Source organism: Mus caroli, chromosome 4, assembly GCF_900094665.2.
Source record: "Mus caroli chromosome 4, CAROLI_EIJ_v1.1, whole genome shotgun sequence".
Classification (NCBI taxonomy): Eukaryota; Metazoa; Chordata; class Mammalia; order Rodentia; family Muridae; genus Mus; species Mus caroli.
The window spans coordinates 77921770-77942736 of NC_034573.1; the positions used below are offsets into that span (position 1 = coordinate 77921770).

At 40.2% G+C, this 20967-nt stretch overlaps 1 protein-coding gene and 1 pseudogene across 2 annotated transcripts in view; one reads left to right on the forward strand and one right to left on the reverse strand.

Annotated features, from left to right (window-relative positions):
• LOC110292345 overlaps window positions 1-11494 on the reverse strand; it is a 55653-nt pseudogene extending 44159 nt beyond the window's left edge.
• The window catches only part of Sh3gl2 (SH3 domain containing GRB2 like 2, endophilin A1), a 406012-nt gene that overhangs the window by 75889 nt on the left and 309156 nt on the right, over window positions 1-20967 (forward strand). The gene's annotated exons all lie outside the window — the stretch shown is intronic.

The window sequence follows — 20967 nt, forward strand, 5'->3', positions numbered from 1 at the left end:
TCCTGATGTCTTTGGGGTAAAATGGATTGCCATGAATGTGCTAGAAATTCCAGCTCACTATGTAAGCATGTGATACAAAGTGAAGCCAAGCCTCAGCAATTGTAGCATTGAAGCCAGAGCGAGCTTCTTGTGCCTGGGGTCCTTAGCTTTCTTGTCTTCACATCATCCTACGACAGTCAAGAATTTGGGAAAGAAGTTTTACATTTAAATACACTATATTAAAACAGATTAATATTTGAAAAAGAAAACAATATTGACTTTGATTGCTATAAATATATACTGTGTAGAAAATTGAAGAGTACTCTTTTGGAAGGATTTAAAATATTGTCCAACCATTAGTACAAAAGACTTTTCTCCCCCGTACTGTCTTTTCCCCTTGATTTCCTCATTTTTCATAGAGAACAGTGATCATTTGGAGAAAGAATTATTCAAAATACTTGGGAACCTTTTTTTTTTTGCTTGAAACAAATTTTTAGTTTTAAATTGACTTTTAATTTTAAATGTACCGAGGTAGGGAAATTCCAGGAGTCAGAAAAAAAGGCCTGGAGGAATGCTGTATCCAGAGTCACCCCCCTTCCAAGGATGCCTGATCACCTTTGTTACTCTCCGCTCTCCCTCTGCATACATGCTGTCTTTTTCCTACCCACTTGTAGACTGGTGTAGGCTGCCCACTAATAGTTCAGCAGAGGCATCTATAAACTAAAACACCCCTGCCTCCTCCTTTTTCTGGAGCTGAGGACTGAATGCAGGCCTTTGCCCTTGCTAGACAAGTGCTCTGCCATTAAACTAAATCCCAAAAAGTTCTTATAAAATATAACTAGAGTGATTAAAATTTTCCACAAGTTCACAAATTTTAATTCCCTCACTAGTTCTAATAATGACTTTTGTTTGTAATTTCCCCTCTGCTGAGTCCAGGATTCATTTTATATGCTGCATTTAATTGTCTCTTGAGTTTCTATGAAAGTTCTGTCATCCAATATGTCATCTTAAGGAATTGGTTTTCCTTGCTTTTCTCTGCATGCTTGGATCCCTCCAAACTGTGGCCCAGGCCCTGATTATTACTGAGTAATTGCAGAGGTAGCCACAGATTGCTGAACAATTCTCTGGTGAAGGACAGCAGACGAATTCCCAGGTCTTGGATTTATCAGTAAGGCTACCATGTATGTAGCCTTTTGGGGGGGGGGAAATAAGTGCCCAATAGGGTAATATTGCTGACTTGTGTGGTAAGTACATGATTATTTTCATTAAAAATTGCTAAACTTTTCAATTATCAAGGCTTTTTAGTATACTTTCATATTTGATGGAGGTTAATATCACTTGGCAGCTTTTCTTTGTAAAGTGTGTCCCAGACGCAGATAAATAAAAATGCTGTGTAAGATCGCTTGTGTGTGTGTGTGTGTGTGTGTGTGTGTGTGTGCGCGCGCGCGCGCGCGCGCGATTTATCGAATTGCAGGTGACCATCAAGTGGTAGCTCCTTTGTTGTCTCGACAACCCAGGGCAGGAAAATTGTTTCACCTTGGTGCAGTTTGTACCTTCCCTGGATTTCCAGGATGTAATGAGCTGTGAGGCCCTGGAGTCAGACTTGTCTGTCCTCTTCCTCCTCTTTCCCGTTTTGAAACCGTGGGACCCATGTCCATGGGCCCCACGTGCAACAGAATCACAGGGAATATTCACTAAAACATAGATCTCTCTGCCCCACTGTAGGACAGTAACTCGACATGCATACTGAGAGATTTTAAGATCTTGTATTTTGTTTTAAAAAAATAACAAGGGAAATTGGGAACCAAAGCTGCAAATTTCACAGAATTAATAATGGTTCAGTAATGACATCCTGGTAACCTTGACTTTGTAAGACTGCCTGACAGTCAACTGACTCAGCACTTCTGTAGATAGTTAGCTGCTCTGTTTCCTCATTAAAGATTGTGAGCATTCCTTGACTGAGATGAAATGCTTTAGCTAATGAATCCCACTTCAGTCAATAGAATCGACGAGGCACTGCCTCGTGACTAATGTCAGAGATGAGTAAGTCCCATGGAGCTTAACTAGAAACTGACTTCTGCAACCTGATGCTGGATTTTGACCTAAATCTGCTTTGGTGTATGAGATGCATGCATTTATTTGTGGGCCTTGAAAGTGTAGGTGGTAAATTTCCATATTGTGTGGTCAATTGGGTTGATACAGATATTGAAGCTTGTGGCTTGGCAATAGTTAAAATTGAGACCAGAAAAAGAAAAATTTAAAAAGCCTTGGTTTCCAAGCAACCACACACCTATTAACAGATGTGTATTCTACTTGCTTTCTTCTAAGATACTAAAAGTACAAATAATGGACTGAGCAGAGACTTGAACAACCATTATAGTTAGCTGACTTCGAAGCTCTTTGACCTGGAGCTCATTTTGGCAAGGTTGTTGGATTAGGCAATCGAATCACCCAGAAAGGGGAACAGATGCATGTGGTATGGCTGTCGACCTTGAGAACGACTGGGACTTCAGTAGACATTTACTGTAGTGGATGTAGGGCTCTTGACCTTAACTCACCAGGCTGTATACTTCAAAGCAAGCTGAGTTTACCTTCTCTGAACAGGACCTGCCTCCTCATTCTCAGTCTGGGAGATCTAAGAAGTGGCTGCTTTCATAAATGGTACCTAAGTCACATACCCTACATTGGGTGGCTCCAGTTCATTCACTCACAGTTCTCTCTGAGGTAGGTATGAGCTGTCCATCGATGAGCTTAGCCTATGGATTTAACTCTGGTATAGGTTACTCTCAACTGTGTGCATCTATCCCCATTCCTGTTTTCAAAGACTTAGAATTTCATAGTCCAGCATACACTGAACATTTTACTACTAGGTCAAATTCAAATTGTCCTGCAAGGACTTACTCTCTTGTCTGTATGTCGGGAAAGGTTAATGTGCCTCTTTTGTTCTGCACTGGCCCGGTTGGCACATAGAACCATCCCAGAGCCTTTACAGTTCTTGCCTTGTTCTCCTCACATCCATCTGCATGTCGTGTCCCCCAGTTCTGCCTCAACAACTCCCTCCAGAAGTTCTTTTTTTGGTTTCTTCTTTCCCTTTGATCTTGACTTGTCATCTTTCATTTTGTGCTGGCCTTTGAGTCAATCTTCTAAACTATAACTGCACGGATTTTTTTAAGGAACACAATTCTGTCCATATTTCAACAGTTTCTGTGTGATATTGGATAACCAACAGGGTCATCTAAACTTCTTTGCTTGGTCTAATGTCTCAGTACGAGCTCAATCATTTCTTGTCACCCTTCATGTACACGTTGGAACACAGCCATGAAGAGCAGACTTTGGTTTGTAGCTACAGTTATACCTCACTCTCTTACTTTGCTGCTGCTGTCTCTTCTTACTGATCAATGACGTAACTCTCCTGCTTCCAAGACTGATCTGTTGTTGTTCTTTAACTTCCATTTCTTACTCAGCAATTCCACCCCAGTTTATGGCAGTAGATCTTTCTGTAAGATGTCTATACAGAGCCCTGTGTAAGTTTCTGTGATATATTTATATTTATTTCCTTGAACTTATCTGTAAGATTTTAGACTGGAAGATGTCTGGATTGCACTTCCTTTTGCATCCTTCTTACCTATTGGTGCAGCTTAAATCATTAGGTGTTGACATAGTGTTTGCTTATGCAGTATTAACTGTGTAAAGGGTTTTTGACTCTTACCCACAAGGCTTCCTGAAGAATCATTGGTATATTCTTTATATTTATCTTGGTTATCTGCCACCCCAAAACAGAGTGGCTTAAAAAAATAAACCTTTTATTTGTTGTTGATTTTATTGGAAAATAATGATTAGGTAGGTTTAGCAGATTATATCTTCTTTAGCTCTTTTATTGGGTCACTCATCAATTTTGTTCATTCTGAGGTTCATGTAACCTCACTCATATGTCTAAATTTGCTGTTGGCCCAGCTGGCTTCATTTTAACCTCACCATGCTGCCCTCTGCTTCTTTATGAGATGGGCTAGGAGCAGTAGGAAGTGTGGATGGAAACGCTAGGGCTCCAAGTACAGGTCTAGGCCCAGTTCCAGGCTCAGGAGGTTTCCTGATGCACTTCTCTTGCATTGATTGGACTTTGCAAGTCATGAGAAAAGATTTTATCTGGATGGGAAGAGAGCAGCCAAGTCACATGTGGAGGATGAAGGCATCTGTGAATGGTTTTTGCTACTAGCACAGTACTCCTTGTTAGAACTGTGTAAACCCTGGGCACCTCTTGTGTGTTGTCTTATTTCATTGGTAGTCTTTCCACACATTGTAAGTTTTGAATGCCTCCTTTCCTAAAGAAAGAAACAAACAATAAACAAACCCCAATTATATTTCCTCCCCAGAACTCCTCTCAGATACACTCCTTCCTTTCTTTGAAACTTCATGTCCTCTTTTCTTTTCTTCTCTTTTCTTTTCTTTTCTTTTCTTTTCTTTTCTTTTCTTTTCTTTTCTTTTCTTTCCTTTCCTTTTCTTTTCTTTTTCTTTTTCTTTTAAGGTAACATACCAAGTCAAAATATGTGTGGAGCCATCCACAAAGATTCCTGAGCCTTAAGGAGGGGTGTGATATAGCTACCTAGTTTAGGATGACTCCATAGTCTCTTATTTTCTGCACATTTTCCATGTGAGGGTCTCTGTGTTAATTCCCATATATGTGGGTATAGCAATTTAGTAGTATGTTCTTCTAGACTACCTTTAGTAGTAATATAGTTTAGTCGTAGCTTTATTAGTACATTTCCCTTCTTTACACCTATCACCTATCTAGGCACAGTTGCTTGGCCCCTTTTATGGTGCCAGGTTTGGGTTCCGTCCTGAGGAGTAGGCCATAAAATCCAGTCATAAAGTGGTTGATTATTCCCATAACATTTGTCGCACATCACATCAGTGGGCGTGTGTTGCTAAACAGGTCATCATCGCATGTCACAGGCTCACAGCCGGGTGAGACTGATGATCACGTTTCTACTCCAGGAGCGTGTATAACACTCTGAAGGTGGTGACCATTCCTGACAGTGAGGATTTATTTGTTAGCATGGGGGGTCTAGTTAGGGGTACTGTCCCCATTATAGAGTAAGTCCATTTGTACTCGTATCATGTGCAGGCATGTGTATTATTTTAGGAAGTTCTATGGTTCTTTCAAAAGACATTTATTGTTAGTTATACCTCCCCATATTCCTCCTTTTACTGTCTCATTTCCAGTGCATTTAACCTTTGCACTTCCCCATTTTATATCCCTTTATATACACTTTTTATATACTTTCTATATACACCTTTCCTCTTTTATAGTACCATATTCTATCTTTCTTTCCTTTTTTCTTTTCTTTTCTTTCTTTTTTCTTCTTCTTCTTCTTTTTTTTTTTTTTTTTTTANAAAATCCTTCCCTCTCTCCATTGCCCCTTAAGAGGTATCTAATTTCTATGGCTATTGGAATGAAACATACATTACAAACCTAGTATCCACACATGAAAGAGAACCCACACTATCTGTCTTTCTGGGCTTGGTTACCTCACCAGCATAATTGTTGCGGTTTCATTTATTTACTTTGAATTCCATCATTGCTTTTTTCTTAACAGTCAAATAATATTTCACTGTGTAAAGGAATGCTATTTTCATTTATCAGTTGATGGGTGTCCAGGCTGTTTCTATGTTCTGGCTTTTATGAATACAGAGCAGCAATGAACCTAACTGAGCAAATATCTCTGTAGTAATGTATGAGCCCTTTGTGTACACACACACACCCACACACACACACACACACAAACACACACACACACACACACCATATATGTCTATGCCCAGCAGTGGTATCAGTGGATTTTGTGGTAGCTCTCTTCCCAGCCTTTTGAGGATGCTCCATGTTGAATCTGTATCAGTTGTATCTTTTACAGCAATGCTCCACCAACAGTGAATACGTGTTTTCCCTTCCCTGCAGCTACTGAATAATATGCTGTCAGTTGCTTTTTTAAACTAGGCCATTCTGACTAGGATGAGATGAAATGTCAAGGTTGTTTTAATTTGAGTTTTCCTGATAGCTGTGCTAACGCCACTTGAGCATTTTAAAAAATGTTCCTAAGACATTTGTATTTCATCTTTTGAGGGTTCTCTATTTAGTTTTCACACCCAAATTTTTAATTGGATTGTTTGCTTTCTTGATATGTAGATGTTTGTTTGTTTTTACATGTTTTTTAGATAGCACTCATCTGTTAGATATATAACTGGTAAAGATTTTATTTTTCATACCCTATCGGGTAGATTACCTCTTTAATTGAATGGTAGGTTCTTTTCTATACAGGAGCTTTTAGTTTAATGTGGTCCTATTTGTGCTGCTGACATCCTGTTCAGGGAAGCCTTTCCCGTGCTTGTAAGTTCAAGAATGTTCCATAATATTTCTATTATATTCATGGTATCAGACCTTATGTATAGGACCTTGATCCTTTTGGAATTGAATTTTTTCTAGGCTGAAAAGTAGTGATCTAGCCTAATTCTTTGACCTGCATCTATCCAATCTGACCAGTACCATTTGTTGAAGATCTTATCTTTCCTCCAGTGTATATTTTGATGTTTTGTAAACAAAACAAAACCAAACCGACACTGTAGGTGTGTAGATTTATATCCAGGTCCTTAGTTTTTTCCTGTTGATCAATGTGTTTGTTTTTATGCTAGTACCATGTTTTTGGTTTTGTTTTTAATTAATACAATTCTATAGTATAACTTGAAATTTGGAATGACCATATCTCAAACTTCTATTTTTATTGTTCAGAGTAGTTTGGCTATCTTTAAATTTTTTTCCATATGGAATTGAATATTACTTTTAAAATTTCGGGGAAGATTGCATTGGCATTTTGATGGGGCTTGAATTGAAGCATAAACATTCTGTGAGAGTGGAGGTCTCTCTGCTTTAAGAGGCCATGCTCCTGGAGAAGGGTGTGCTTTTCTTGAATTTAGAAACCGTACAACAAACATTTGGAGCCCCTGTGGCAGTCCACAGACTTTGCCATCTTTTCGGTAAGACCTTTTGGAGTGAATCATCTTTTCTTTTTCTACTAAGAGGAAGCACTTCCAGCACACAGAGAGGTGAAAATAATATCCTCATTTAACTACCATTATGAGAATCTTTCCTGAAATAGAAATACTGTGAGCTGATAGCTATTGTTGGCTGACTTCAGAGCTTTTGACCTTGTTTCAATGGGAAAATGAACTCTACATCTAAGGCACCTTGCTTTGCTACTTTAGTGGAGTACAAACTTGGGAACTGACTTTAAATGCTGAAGGATATTCCCCTAGATGTGAATAGTACAAGCATCTGGTTAATGTCAGGTATCCATCTGAAAAACAACGACAAACTTATTTACTGCAAGATATTTAAATTCCCTAACCCCCCACCCCCCATACAAAATTCTTCGCCTACTAAGGAAGCAAGGAAAAGCAACAGTGCTTTAAGATTGCATTCACACTGTGTCTAGTACAATTATCTGTTCTCAGTAATGCTTGTAGGAAAAGTCGAATGGTTTTACTTGTATATTGGGTAAAAGGTCATGATGTAGAGAAATGCACCCAAGTTTAGTAGCTGTGCACCATATGATGTACAGCTGATTGTTAGCCATTATTACTAGTCCTAATAATTATATTTTTTCATTTCTTTCCTTCTCTTACTTTACAAGTACTTAAGCATCTAGAATGGAAGAGCAGCGTTTACAAAACTTCAAGTCATATCTCACAAATGTTGTTGCATATTGTATTTTTTTGTCTTGTTTTGTTTTCTTTTTGGTTTTGTTTTTTCGAGACAGGGTTTCTCTGTATAGCCCTGGCTGTCCTGGAACTCACTTTGTAGACCAGGCTGGCCTCAATCTCAGAAATCCGCCTGCCTCTGCCTCCCCAGTGCTGGGATTAAAGGTGTGTGCCACCACGCCTGGCTATATTGTATCTTGCTATATGATTTATACTGACTTGATAAGTGACATTTTGCTACCTAGCCTCACCACAGTTTCCTCAGATTAGTTTTGTCCTCTTAAACAAGAATGGTGTGTCTATTGCACTCATGGACTGGCCTGTGCCCTTTGTGTGTGCACTGCAGCCTGCTCCACTGTTTGTCCCTTTGGCCTCTTCTTTGACCTTGTCACTGTATGACGTAGCTTCTACGTACTTTAGACTTTTTAGTCACACATTGTAAGATTTTGCTAGAGCTATAGTCCTTGGTATCATTAAGGCTATAGTTTGGTATTAGTTTTAATGACTACATTAAAATATTATCAATTAGAAGCCTCTTTAGCATCTGGGTTGGTTGGTTGGTTGGTTGGTTAGTTAGTTGGTTGTTTCGAGACCGGGTTTTTCCAAGTATCCCTGGCTGTGCTGGCATTCACCCTGTAGACCATGCTGCCCTGAAACTCGGAGACTTGCTTGCCTCTGCTTCCTGAGTGCTGGGATTAAAGGAGGTTACCACACCCCGTGGCTCTTAGCATTTTAAAATTCTTATTGCATGCTTATTTGGGGTTCCATGATGTTTTCCTTAGTGTGCTAAGTGAATATTGTTATTTCACACAATTCATACCATCTTTTTATCCATTCATATGTCTATAAGCTTCCAAAGACTTTTAAGATTGATTACTTGGGACACAGGACAAGAGTAGATAGGTACTTATGATAGACAGTATGATTGATGAGTGTTAGCCTTAAACCTGGAGCTATGAAGGCAGAGGTAAATGGCAAACAAATGTATTTATATGATTTTCATGAATTAGGGAACCTGGACTATAGTGAGGAGTAGTGTGTAATAATGTCAATTAGCGTTTCTGTTTTTCTTTGTTCTCGTTTTCTGTTGTTGACCAACATTTGAAAATAGAAATAGATCGCTAAATCTGATTTTGGGCTTCTGTGGAGCAGCAGTGTGTCGTGAGGAACCCTGTTGTCATCGTCAAGAGAACATTAGATCTAAGAGGACAAAGGGGCTATGAATAGTGACAGACACTTGTAATCAGACCTTGTCATGAGGAAGGTGGGAAGATTGTGTCTTCAGGGTCAGCTTTTGCTACATGGTGAGACTCTCAGAAATAAAGAAACAGCACCAAATCACCAATTATATCAAAATCACCATGAAACACAAAGTGTAGAGGTTTGCATTTCTTCTAAATGGCAGCATTTTAGGGGCTGGAGAGATGACTCAGCTGGTGAGGTGCAGACGAATGAAGCCAGGAGTTGGATCTCTAGAACTCATGTAAAAATAGCCAGTTAATGGTGAATCTTTTTCCTAATGCTCTCTAGGGATGCAGACACAGCATATCCCTGAGGCTTAGTGGCCAACTAGCCTAGGTCAGTGAGATGTCCCATCTCAAAGAAAGACAGGGCTCTATTCATCATCTGGAAATTAGTAGAGGTTTAAGTCTACTCTGTCAGACGTCAGAGTTGTGACACTTGCTTGTTCCCTGTTCTGTTAGCATGGAACACTGCTTCACATAAATGCACAGCACAGAAATCACAGAAGCCTGTTGTGGTCACTCTAGAACTGTTCGAGAACCTGTTCTAATCTCAGGCCCAAAGTCATTTCATAATTTAATTGTGAAACCAAGATAGTAACTCAAAGAGTAATTTTTTAGAAAGTAAGCATTTGAATATAATACACTTCACAGATGTACTAATTTGTCAAATGTTTAGCAACGATGTTAGAAAAATGATTTTTTTTTGTTTTCTGTAGTTAAACCATAATGTTTCTATAAGAGGAGAAGACTGTATGTAAGGGAAAATATCAAAATTCACAGCATATAATAGGTTTTCCCAGTATTTCATGATATGTCATTAGACTTGCATGCATGAACAGTACTAACACACATGTTGCATGCATGTTCAGAGCCAAGGCTGAAGCTAGGATGTAACATGGGCCAGCAGTGCTAGAAATACTTGAAACATTTATAGTTTTGACTCTGAATTACTTTGTGGATGTTGTGCATTCAGAAACCTTTTAGTATGGTCAGTGCCCTGATACCGAGTTTAAAACTATATGGGCTGCAACCCACACTTTAAGAAGCTATGATCTAGAGGAGGGAGAGAGATTCTAACACTGCTGGAGGAGCAAAATCTGTGGGAAGGGCCTGGCCCGATCCCCAGCTACACACATCCTGTCCAGGACTGCTGTTGAATAAGTGGTCATCTTCTGTACCCGGAGAGCACACGCCGCATGGGTGTGTGTGTGTGTGTGTGTGTGTGTGTGTGTGTGAGAGAGATACTAGGTCATTCTCGGGCAATGGAAGTGGGAGGACCATGGAGAGACAGTCTCTGAGGCTCTCACACAGAGGGAAGATTCAGAGGATAGAGTTGACATTGAAGAGAATCAGTTCAAAGCCAGTCATGCCCCAGAAGTAACAAAGTAACACAGTGTCACATGAAGCAGGGCTGAGAAGACTGTAACCATGGCAACGGTAAAACCGAAATTTAGCTTTTACATTCTGACTAAATTGAACTGACTGAGCTCTTAAGATTAGCAGAGGAGAAGTCACACTCATATCCAGGCACAAAAACTGCTCTTCTTTCTACAATTCTACACAAGATGTCTTTCAGCTACAGATTATCAAGAGGTCCAAAGTTAGGAAAAAGCATACACATGTAAGAGCCAAAAGTAAGAAATAAAAAATCGGGAGAGAATCACATTCAGATAATGCCCAGCTACTACAAGTATAAGGATTTAGAATAATTTTATACAGAATAAAATGAAAATGCTGGGGTCTAGAGAGATGGCTTAGCGGTTAAGAGCACTGACTGCTCTTCCAGAGGTCCTGAGTTCAATTCCCAGCAACCACATGGCGGCTCACAATCATCTGCAATGGGATCTGATGACCTCTTCTGGTGTGTCTGAAGACAGTGACAGTGTACTCATATACATAAATGAAATAAATTTAAGAAAATTTAAAAAGAAAAGGCTGGAAAGACCAAGCATTGTAAGAGAAAGGAGAGAAGAGGCTTGAAGACAGATTAAACATTAGTCCCCTTCAAATATTTCAGTGCACAGACAGTTCAAATCCAGGGATGAAAACAAGACAAAAGAAAAAAGGAAGAAAGAAATGATAGATGTGAAGTCATAGGCCTATAGTACTCAATAATGAAATATAGGTTGAATATATTTTGTGTGCATGCATCCGCCACAGCCACATGTCATACTCAAACTGCAAGAAAACAGAAACCACTTCAAAGCCAGTAGGATCTGTATAAAAACCAAAGAAAAACAAACAAGCAACAACAACAAAGGACACTCTTAAAATCAAAATTAGACGGTATAGAAATGGAAGACGCACACCTAGAATCCTAACAGGAGTCAGGCGTGGGCCAGAACGAAGGAAATGAAGCAAGTCTCTTCCACGCCTCATCCCTTCGTTTGCATTGCTCACATTTGCATGAGCGTGGTCCTGAAGACAAGGGCCATGTCACACTGTCCACGGTGATGAGTGAAGCCCGAGTCTGAATGCTTCAGTTTGCCATAACTTTTGATGGTTGCCTGATCTGTGTTCATTATGGTAGCTCTGGTGACTTATAATGTCGTAATATGCTTGGTATCTGTATTAATAAGTGTACTCCAGAGAAACAGAGACAGATGTATGTGTGTGTGTGTGTGTGTATGTGCGAGCACTCGCGCACGCGTGCATATGTGTGCTCCCATGCATTCATGCACTGGCAAACATACCTGTATGCACATGTCTTTTAAAAGGGTTACTTCAGGGTGTTGGCTCATGCTGTTTTAAGGTCTGATGAACACCAAAGTCATTGGGGTCCGGAGGAAACCTACCCAGTAGGAGGTGGTGCGGCAGTCTTGTGAGAAGATTTTTTTTTCTTTAGGGAAACATTCCTGTTGTGATTTCAGACCTTTCCAAGAGCATGGCGAAGATGCACGTTGAATAGAGTGATAATATAATTAGAGATGGGAACTAGTGCTTTTATATATGTTTATTTCTATATCAAGTATATGCAGATGTTATTATGCTCATTTAGTGGAAAGGACCACTTAACATATGTTCTGTTTCTTCAGTCTAACTGTGTTCTTTTATTTAGCATGGGCTCATTAACCAAGTCAGGACAGGGCATTGAGAGCTCCCAATTAATTATGATTTTTATCTGGAAAGGAAAAGCTTTCCTGTGGGATTTGATGGCCTTTCTGGATGTTACTGCCTTACAGTCGTTGTGTGGTGTTGGAGGGAAACTGACATCAATGGTGTATTGTGACTTTATTTGAATTTGTACTGGAAGAGTGTATTTTTTTGATATAAACTTTTAAAGAATATAAATTTAAATTATAAACAGAATTGTAGTCATAGAATGAAATTATAAGCGTACATTCTTCACAAAAGATCAGATGATGCAATAATAATATTATTAAAAATTGCTCTGCAACATGCATATAATTAAATAGGAAGTATTGTCTCCTATGGAAATGGTGGTATTTCTCTGTCCTGGTGATACATGAACACTAAGATACATATTTATTTGTCCCCTGATAACTACTATTATGTTGAATATCTATTGTAATTATTATAGTACCTATGGTAATCAGTGTAATTATGGTTATTGAAAACAAGATAATGATGTGAAACTTAAGCATTTTTGTAAAGAGGATCTCAAAGACCACTTATTATCTAGGGTCTATGATTTAAGATGTGTTTCTCTGTTGTGATTATGGTGAAGGTCTCTGCCTAAAGACATGTATGCTCTGTAGCAAAACTCATTTGCTACATGGCTGATAGTGTTCCTGTACAATACGTGTCCAGCATTGGAAAGACACGTGGGTGTTTGACATGATAGTGGTAGCTATCTCATATCATAGTGTTAGAGTTTCTTTTCTTAGTCTACTTGAAATTTCACAGTCCTCATAACCTGTTTTGATATTGTGCTAATATAGAGGCATGTGCCTAATGGAAGGTAAAATCAAGATCATCTGCTTTGTATTTCCATTCACCTAATGTAAAGCCCTCTGTATTCAATGGCATGACTGTAACGAACTGCCCAAGATGATTGACTGATTGCCCAAGATGATTGACTGACAAGAAGAAAATGATCATTTTGATTCGCGGTTCTAGAGGATGCAAATTTATATTTGGGAGGCCTAATGGTCTGTGGACTTTAGGAGAGGAATACTTAAAGAGGAGGGGGCACTTAGAGAGAAAACCTACTCATTTCATGAGTCAGGAGGGGACAAACACACACACACACACACGCACACACACATACCAAACACATTCTCATATACACACTCACAGACACTCACATCTCACATGTATTCACATACAGAGACCCTTTAAACACATTCACACATTCTCACACACTCACACACATGGTCTCACACACACACACACACACACACACACACACACACACACAAATAAACAATCACACCTCCTTTGAAGATGTGTGCAAAGATTCCCTAAGAACATTCTATTGGGCCTCACTTCCACCTTGAAAGGTTTTACCACCTCTTTGTATCTCTGGGGACAAAGACTTTAACACAGGTATCTGGGGAATGATCACCACCCAACCAGTAGCAGGGATCAAGGCATTTCTGCATGTGGAGTGGAATTTTCAGAAATATCAAAGATAAACATTTTTGACCGATATTTTTAGCTAGTAGAATTGTCTTTTAGATAGTCATTTCTGTTTGTAATAGTTTTTAAATATGTGTTGCTTTAATCAGCTGTTGAAGGTCAGTATATACTGTGCTAGACCCTGGGTGAACAGAGATCCCTGGGTATAAGAGGAAAAGTAACGGATTCTTTAATGGCCAGTCATGAAATGCTTTACAAGGAGTAGAAGAAGAAAGAAGGTAAGGGCAACAGCAGGAGGCCATGGTCATCAGAATTCCCCGTGCTCAGTTTGTTTTCTAGCACTGGTCTCTTGTGGACAGAGGCAGAGCATTGAGAGAGCTGACCTAGGGCCGGGCAGCACACATGCAAGAGCCAGAGGTATTTTGTAGGGTCATAAAGTAATTCCTTAAAAATACTTTAAAAATCACAGCCTGTGATGGGAGTGTATCAAAGGAACAAATGAATCATCTCATAGACCTCTTGTGGCCAGAGACAGAATAATTTGAGCACTGAAAGATAATAAGATAATATTGTGTCCAAAGTTGAAGTATCAAGTTAATAGCTGTGAGTCTGTGCTAATGTCAGTACATTTTTTTTTTAATATTTTCAGAAATGGAGGAGGGACTATTTTCTTCTGGAGAAGTATTATAAATAATGTTTGCACTCTGCCCTAAAATGAAAGGATTTTAAATTGCCTTTCCCCAAGGGTAAGCTGCTCATGCAGAATTCCAGCTGAGACTACAATGTGGGAAGATGAGGGGAGGGGGAAAGAGCAACAGTTAGGAGACATGAGAGGTACTCCACAACCCAGGTCAGCATCAACAGGGGCGAAGCATGCTGATAGGATTCGAGAGAATCTCTCCTTTACACCCCTGTGATCTTCCTGCTCTAAAGCTGCAACCCTTACGTAATTCTAAAATCCCATCACTATCCACTAGACATACAACCTACGTGTACTACTGTACCTCACATGAAAGCCACTACAAAGCAAAGTCTGGGAACTTATTACATCTAAGAGGAGTCCGAGGGTGTATCTATGAGTAACACTACATGTACGGTGATACCTTGGATGGAATTTTGGAGCAGAAGTAGTCTATACACCACTTGCACCAATCTTAGTTCATGAATTATACAACGTGTTTCATATTTTAAAGGGCGGGGGCTGTAATCAGGAGACAGATATTTTGAATCCCAATGTGTGTGAGTCCTCTTTTAGACTGTCCTCCATAGCCTGTAAGACTCACCTCAGATGGCCCTTTGTCTCTTCATTTCCTTCTCAGCCACCTCCGCCTCAGTGCTGGCCTTGCTGCTGTGCTTGAATACTTCCAGACAGTGCCTTCCTTTAGTTTCCCATTTCTTCTTCTGGAATGTTCCAGACCCTTGTTCATTTGGCCTTGTGTTTGTTTGTTTTTTACAGTGCTTTATTAGAAAGATTTATCCTGATGGTTCTGTTCATTCTGATAACTCTTGTAGTTTATAACCATTAACCTGTGTAATTTTTCTTTATAATGCTCAGTATGTCTTGAAATAATAATAATAATTTACTTTTATGCCCACCCTCATATAAACTAGTTCATGTGGGCCCAGGGACTTTGTCAGCTGTGTTTATTGTTATCTCTGTAGTCCTTAGACAGATTTGTGGCATATGGGAGGGGAATGCTGGAGAAATATCACAAGAATGCCCCAGTCCTTCTTCCAAATGCCAACAGCACATTGCTTTTGGCTCTGTTACAAATGGCTGTTTGTCTTGCTGTGGATGCTTCAGGAGCCGTGCAGCTGACTTATCTCTGTTCCTAGCTGGATCTAGCTCAGTGCCTGGTAGGCAGTTACTGCTTAGTAGTGTTTATGGGAGACATACTGGTATCTGCTTACATCTCTTCTTGAATGCCTTCCAGAATTCCCATTTAGAGGCCACAGGCACTGCATTAAAACCCAAGTGTGACTGTCTTTGCTTGGGGACTCCTCCCAGCTGTCCTCCCTGCCCTGGGCTGAGTACTACCATGCAGCAGTCCCCTACATATTTATCCTGTTTGTCTTTGACCTTGGTTTCCCTTGTATCCTATGTCCTGTTTAAGACCAACAGCTTTCCTGTGATTGTTCCTTAGACAAGCCTCTGGATTGGAAAACCTGGACATTTTGCAGTGACAACTTTATCAGGCCTGATAATCATGCTGCTGAGACATTAAATTGCTGTGTGCAGCTAAGCCTAAGACAGGTGTTAACACCCATCACCAGCTCAGCATTAGAAGTGCATATTCCTTGGCTTGCATGAAGTCTGCTGAGCTGGAATCCACACCCTTCTATTCTCTTTCCAACCACTCATACTTACCAGAATACTTGGCCAAATGCCAGCTGTAGGATACAAAGATTAGGAAGAATTCTTAATGCGACAAATGATCCTCATTTAATGGGAATCCTTTACTCACAAAGCAATAGCCATGGTCTTCACGTCACCTATAGATCTTTCCTGAGTGGATTGTGAAGTAACAGAAGTGTGCAGCTTGGCCCCTGGCCTTCTAAACCTTATTCCCGAAGTTGTGGCAAATACAGTGTTTATAAGCTCATGCTTTTGAGAAGGAAACACGCTTTGCACAGTAGAGTTAACGGAAGCCTTTAATAACCAACTAGAATAATTGTATGGTTATTTAAAGTGACTGATGTGTCCTGGCAGGTACCCTATATTAGCTTTTCTGTCAACTAACATATATGCACTTGCTTTTACTTTATTATACCAACTGGTGACTTCTTTCTTTGTGTTTTTAAGGGAATAGTGACCAAATACTTCAGATTCCTTTGCATTTATTCTTCTACTTTTAGATAATTTCCCCTGAGGACCAGAACTTCAGTAGCCTTAAACTGCATCCTTTGCTTTTGTTAACTATAGACCTAGAAGCCTTCAAGAATATTTTTTACAAGTGGCCATCTGAACCAACATCTCTGGATAAAGCCATTTCTGTGTTTGAAGAATACTTGTATGACTGAGATGTCAAGATTGGACACATACACACGTGCACACACACAAGTGAGTGTACACACACACACACACACACACACACACTACCGACTTCCTTTAAGGTTGCTTCTGTATACATGTGTTTAGTTCTGAGTACTTGCTACTGGGTAATCTAACAGGAGGGATCTTCTGGGTAAAATGGATTCCTCTTCTCTCAGTAATAAGTAACTACTTGTAATGCTTCATCTAGGGAAAGGGTCTTTGTTAAATTTCCCCATGAAATGGGGTGTGTGTGTGGCTTTCATTCTACATTTAGCTATATATTTATTTACATTTACAACAGTCTATACAGGCAAATAACAGGATAATGCAGTTGCCACTTGGGAATTAGTGGGTTCCTTTTTAGATATTATTTTGTAAGAGCCCAGTTGCAGTAACAGTAACAAAGGAACTGCTGTTTTCTATTGGGCTGATGAAGCGAGCACTATGTAAAATGCTTGATAAAGGAAGTGTTGAGGGAGGAGCAGCTCACTGTGATTTCTGAACTGGCACTGAGTATCAGTATTATATTGAGTAATAATTGTGCATTGACATAACCATCATGGCAGTCATTGAAATGTAAGTGGAAGACACAATGTCTGTGTATATTGGAAATTGAGGAAGCTGATTGAATTTATGTGAAATATACACTATATTTTTGTTTTATTTCTTCTGCACTTAATGATATTATCAAGATTTCCACTATTAGTATTTTTTTCTGGCCTGAAGCATTCGTTCATTGGGGATGAAAATCCTGGTAAGAAAACTGGAGGCAGAAGCAGGGCATGGGATATTCCCAGGCTGGTGTTCACTGCCTGCTTCTTCTTTTTTTTTTTTTTTTAATTTTTTATTAGGTATTTTCCTCATTTACATTTCCAATGCTATCCCAAAAGTCCCCCATACCCTTCCCCCCACTCCCACTTCTTGGCCCTGGCGTTCCCCTGTACTGAAGCATTTAAAGTTTGCAACACCAATGGGTCTCTTTCCAATGATGGCCGACTAGGCCATCTTCTGATACATATGAAGCTAGAGACACGAGCTCTGGGGGCTACTGGTTAGTTCATATTGTTGTTCCACCTATAGGGTTGCAGACCCCTTTAGCTCCTTGGGTACTTTCTCTAGCTCCTCCATTGGGGACCCTGTGATCCATCCAATAGCTGACTGTGAGCATCCACTCCTGTGTTTGCTAGGCCCTGGCATAGCCTCACAAGAGACAACTCTATCTGGGTCCCTTCAGCAAAATCTTGCTAATGTATGTAATGGTGTCAGCGCTTGGAGGCTGATTATGGGATGGATCCCCAGGTATGGCAGTCTCTAGATGGTCCATCCTTTCCTCTCAGCTCCAAACTTTGTCTTCTTATGCTGGTAAGTAGGCATTCTTTTCAACACCGAGAGAGCTCTAGGTCAGCTGCACATGAAGTATGGCATGCCTGCAGTAGCAGAAAGCAATGCCTGTCATCTTTCTTCTTTCTTGTAAACTGAGATAGGAGAGCCAAGGCAAGGGACAAGAAGGAACATTTGAGAGTATGAATATTGCAAGTGTGTATGTCAGCTAGAAATGAAATTATCCACCAAGAGCTGAAGGGTGCTCCTGTGGCAGTTCGGTGGGAGAAGAGTTATTTTAAGGTATTTCTCTGAAGCATTAAAATAATTGGGTTAAAAACAAAAATTTATATAGAGCCTGCTGACATCTGAGTGTTTTGGTTGGAGGGCTGGTGGAGGCCGCCATATTCCTTGGAGTTTGCTTCTTTCACTGCAACCACAGCATTGAATGTTAAAGAAAGGGAGAGATTTCTTCAAAGTCCTGTGAGATGAGTAATTAAGAAAGGAGAGCATGTCTGTAACAGTGGTGACAGGGGTCAGAGGGTTGACTGTGGGGAGCATAGGGGGGTGACTGAACAGAGAGCCCTGGGCCCTAAATGTCTTCCCATCTTCCCAGCTCCCCCTCTACTGTCTTTTGTGGCTTTATCCAGTTGATGAGATTTCAGTATTCAATAGCATCTCTTAGCTCAACATCCTACCAAGCTCCTTTTATTTCCTCAGCCCGAAATGCAGTCCTCTGGTTCCTTCAGATGACAGGCACATGGCAACAGACGTGGGAGGCATGGAGGACTCCCCTGTGCTTCATTCACAGATTAGATGTCTGAGGTATCAGCAAATATTGGGAGATTTTTATTTTCAAAAGGCTAGAAACTTTACCTGGCTGCCATTCTCTGTGTACACGAGGCATAACTGGATTATTAAGTAAGGTTTTTTTGGTGTCATATAATCTCTGGAAACAAATGTCAGTGCTTGGATCTCAGTACTCTCCTGCAGATGGCCACCATCAGGAGGTAACTGGGAGGGACCGGACTCCCTGCGTGTTCGCCTGGGGCCTCCTGACCTTCTCTATAAAAAGCTCTTTCTGTATTGATGCTCTCGGGTGGTGGTGGGTCGAATGGCAGTTACATAATCACAGTCTCTTTTTCTGTCAGGGTGGCCTTTAGGCAGAGTACTCGGAGTGAATTTCTTCTTGGCAGGAATAAGAAAAGAAAATTTTCATTTTTTTTTTAAATGAAAACATCAGGAAAAAATTATTGATGTCTCTGAAATAGGAGAATGGTATTTCATCTGAAGGAATTGGTGGGGAAAGTAGGGTTATTTCTTTGAGCGCTCTTTCATAAATAATAGCATGCTGTTCTGAGTCGAGAGATGTTGCATTTTAACAGACATTTGATGAGGTGGTGAGATGACTCAGCAGTAAGAGTGCTTGTGGTACACACCTTGCAAACTGAGTTGGAGCCCCGAAACCTAGGATGGAAAGACAGGACCTAGTCCTTACAACGGCCCTCTCACCTCTACATGGGCATTGGAACACTTATACACTCATCCTGTCTCAAAGGCACCCCCTACACACACACCCCCCCACACACACAGAGAGAGAGAGAGAGAAAGGCAGAGACAGAGACACACAGAGAGATAAAGAGACAAAGATAGTGAGACAGAGGAACAGAGAGAAGACAATAATGATAAATTAAAGCAAAAGTCATTTGATATAATGTGGTGCGACCAGTAACCTAGGAAGAGAGGAGAGAGGCAGGTCTGCTGTGGTCTGAGGCTCTCTGAGGTCATTTACTAACTTTGTGGCTTCCTTTTGTCCTTCCTTTCTTTTGTCTTCCAGTGAAGTCTCTGTCGTCTCCAAGTCCCTTCAGTTTTTGACAATTAGGGGTAGTTTAAAAACCCAGGGTGAGCTGAAACTAATAACGCTACAAAGCTATTTTTAAGAGAGCTTTCAAGATGATATTATAATTCTAAGAATATTCTCAACACATAATGGTGCTTTTAAATTTTGTAATTATGTTTTCAAATTTATATTTGTGCCTTCAAGCAAATTTACTGTAATGAAAACAGTTGGATGAAACCAAGCAGAAAGCACATTTGCACGTTTTATAATAAAAGAAAAAAGCCCATCCCTTTTTTCTTGGTGTGTGCCCCCCTTCTATTCACAGCTTTTCTCCGCCCACAGCTTTGATGTGGGTGCCCAGATAACGTGGTCTTCTTGGGCCCAGACACAGCTTCTGTATGGCAGCCACTTCACTTGACTTTGCTGCTTAAGACTTTGCACTTGTTTAAGAGGAATTTGGGGAGACTGGAAACATAGAAGCCTCTACAGATGGGAGGGTGTACTTAAGGCCAGTGTCCTGACGTTGATGTTCCAAAGTGAATTTTCCTCTTCAGGAATCAGGTCTCTCAAATCACTGTTCCTACAGGTTATATGGGATGTAGAGTCTGGGATCTCAGGTTGGTCAGAGTCAGTGCTAAAGACTATGTAGACATTCTGCTCTCTTCCGTATTCACAGCTGACTTTATGGTGTTTACCTTGGGCTTATCGTCAAATGGCATTTCTATGTCATGGCTCTTGTGTTCAAAACATCACCTGAGGATATTTTGTCATTGGAATTAAGGATTACTCTTTTAGAAGCATCATTAGAAATTTTGTAATGCAGTTTCTGTTGAAGACTTAGGCAAGGAAACCATGTCAAGCATCCTTATAGGTTTCTGAGCTTAGAATGGTCCAGGAGAGCTTTACAGGTAGTTCTGCTATCCTGGCCTGGCTCTTGGACTGGATCCTCTTCCCACTGTGTGTGTGTGTGTGTGTGTGTGTGTGTGTGTGTGTGTGTTTTGCCTCTGCCTCAGCCTCCTAAGTGCTAGAATTATAAAATTATTACTACTCTTAATATTAGCTTTGAGCACAGGTAACTTTCTAGAAAACTCTGAGATCTGGACTATATAAAAATAGACAGAGGATGGCTAGGCAGACATTTGGAGTGTTTTAGGAAATGGGAGAGAACTAGATGAAAATCTCTGGAAATTTTCTTTCAGTCTATATGGATATGTTTAGTTGGAAGGGTTTTAATTTCAGTCTTTAAATAAACTAAGAGA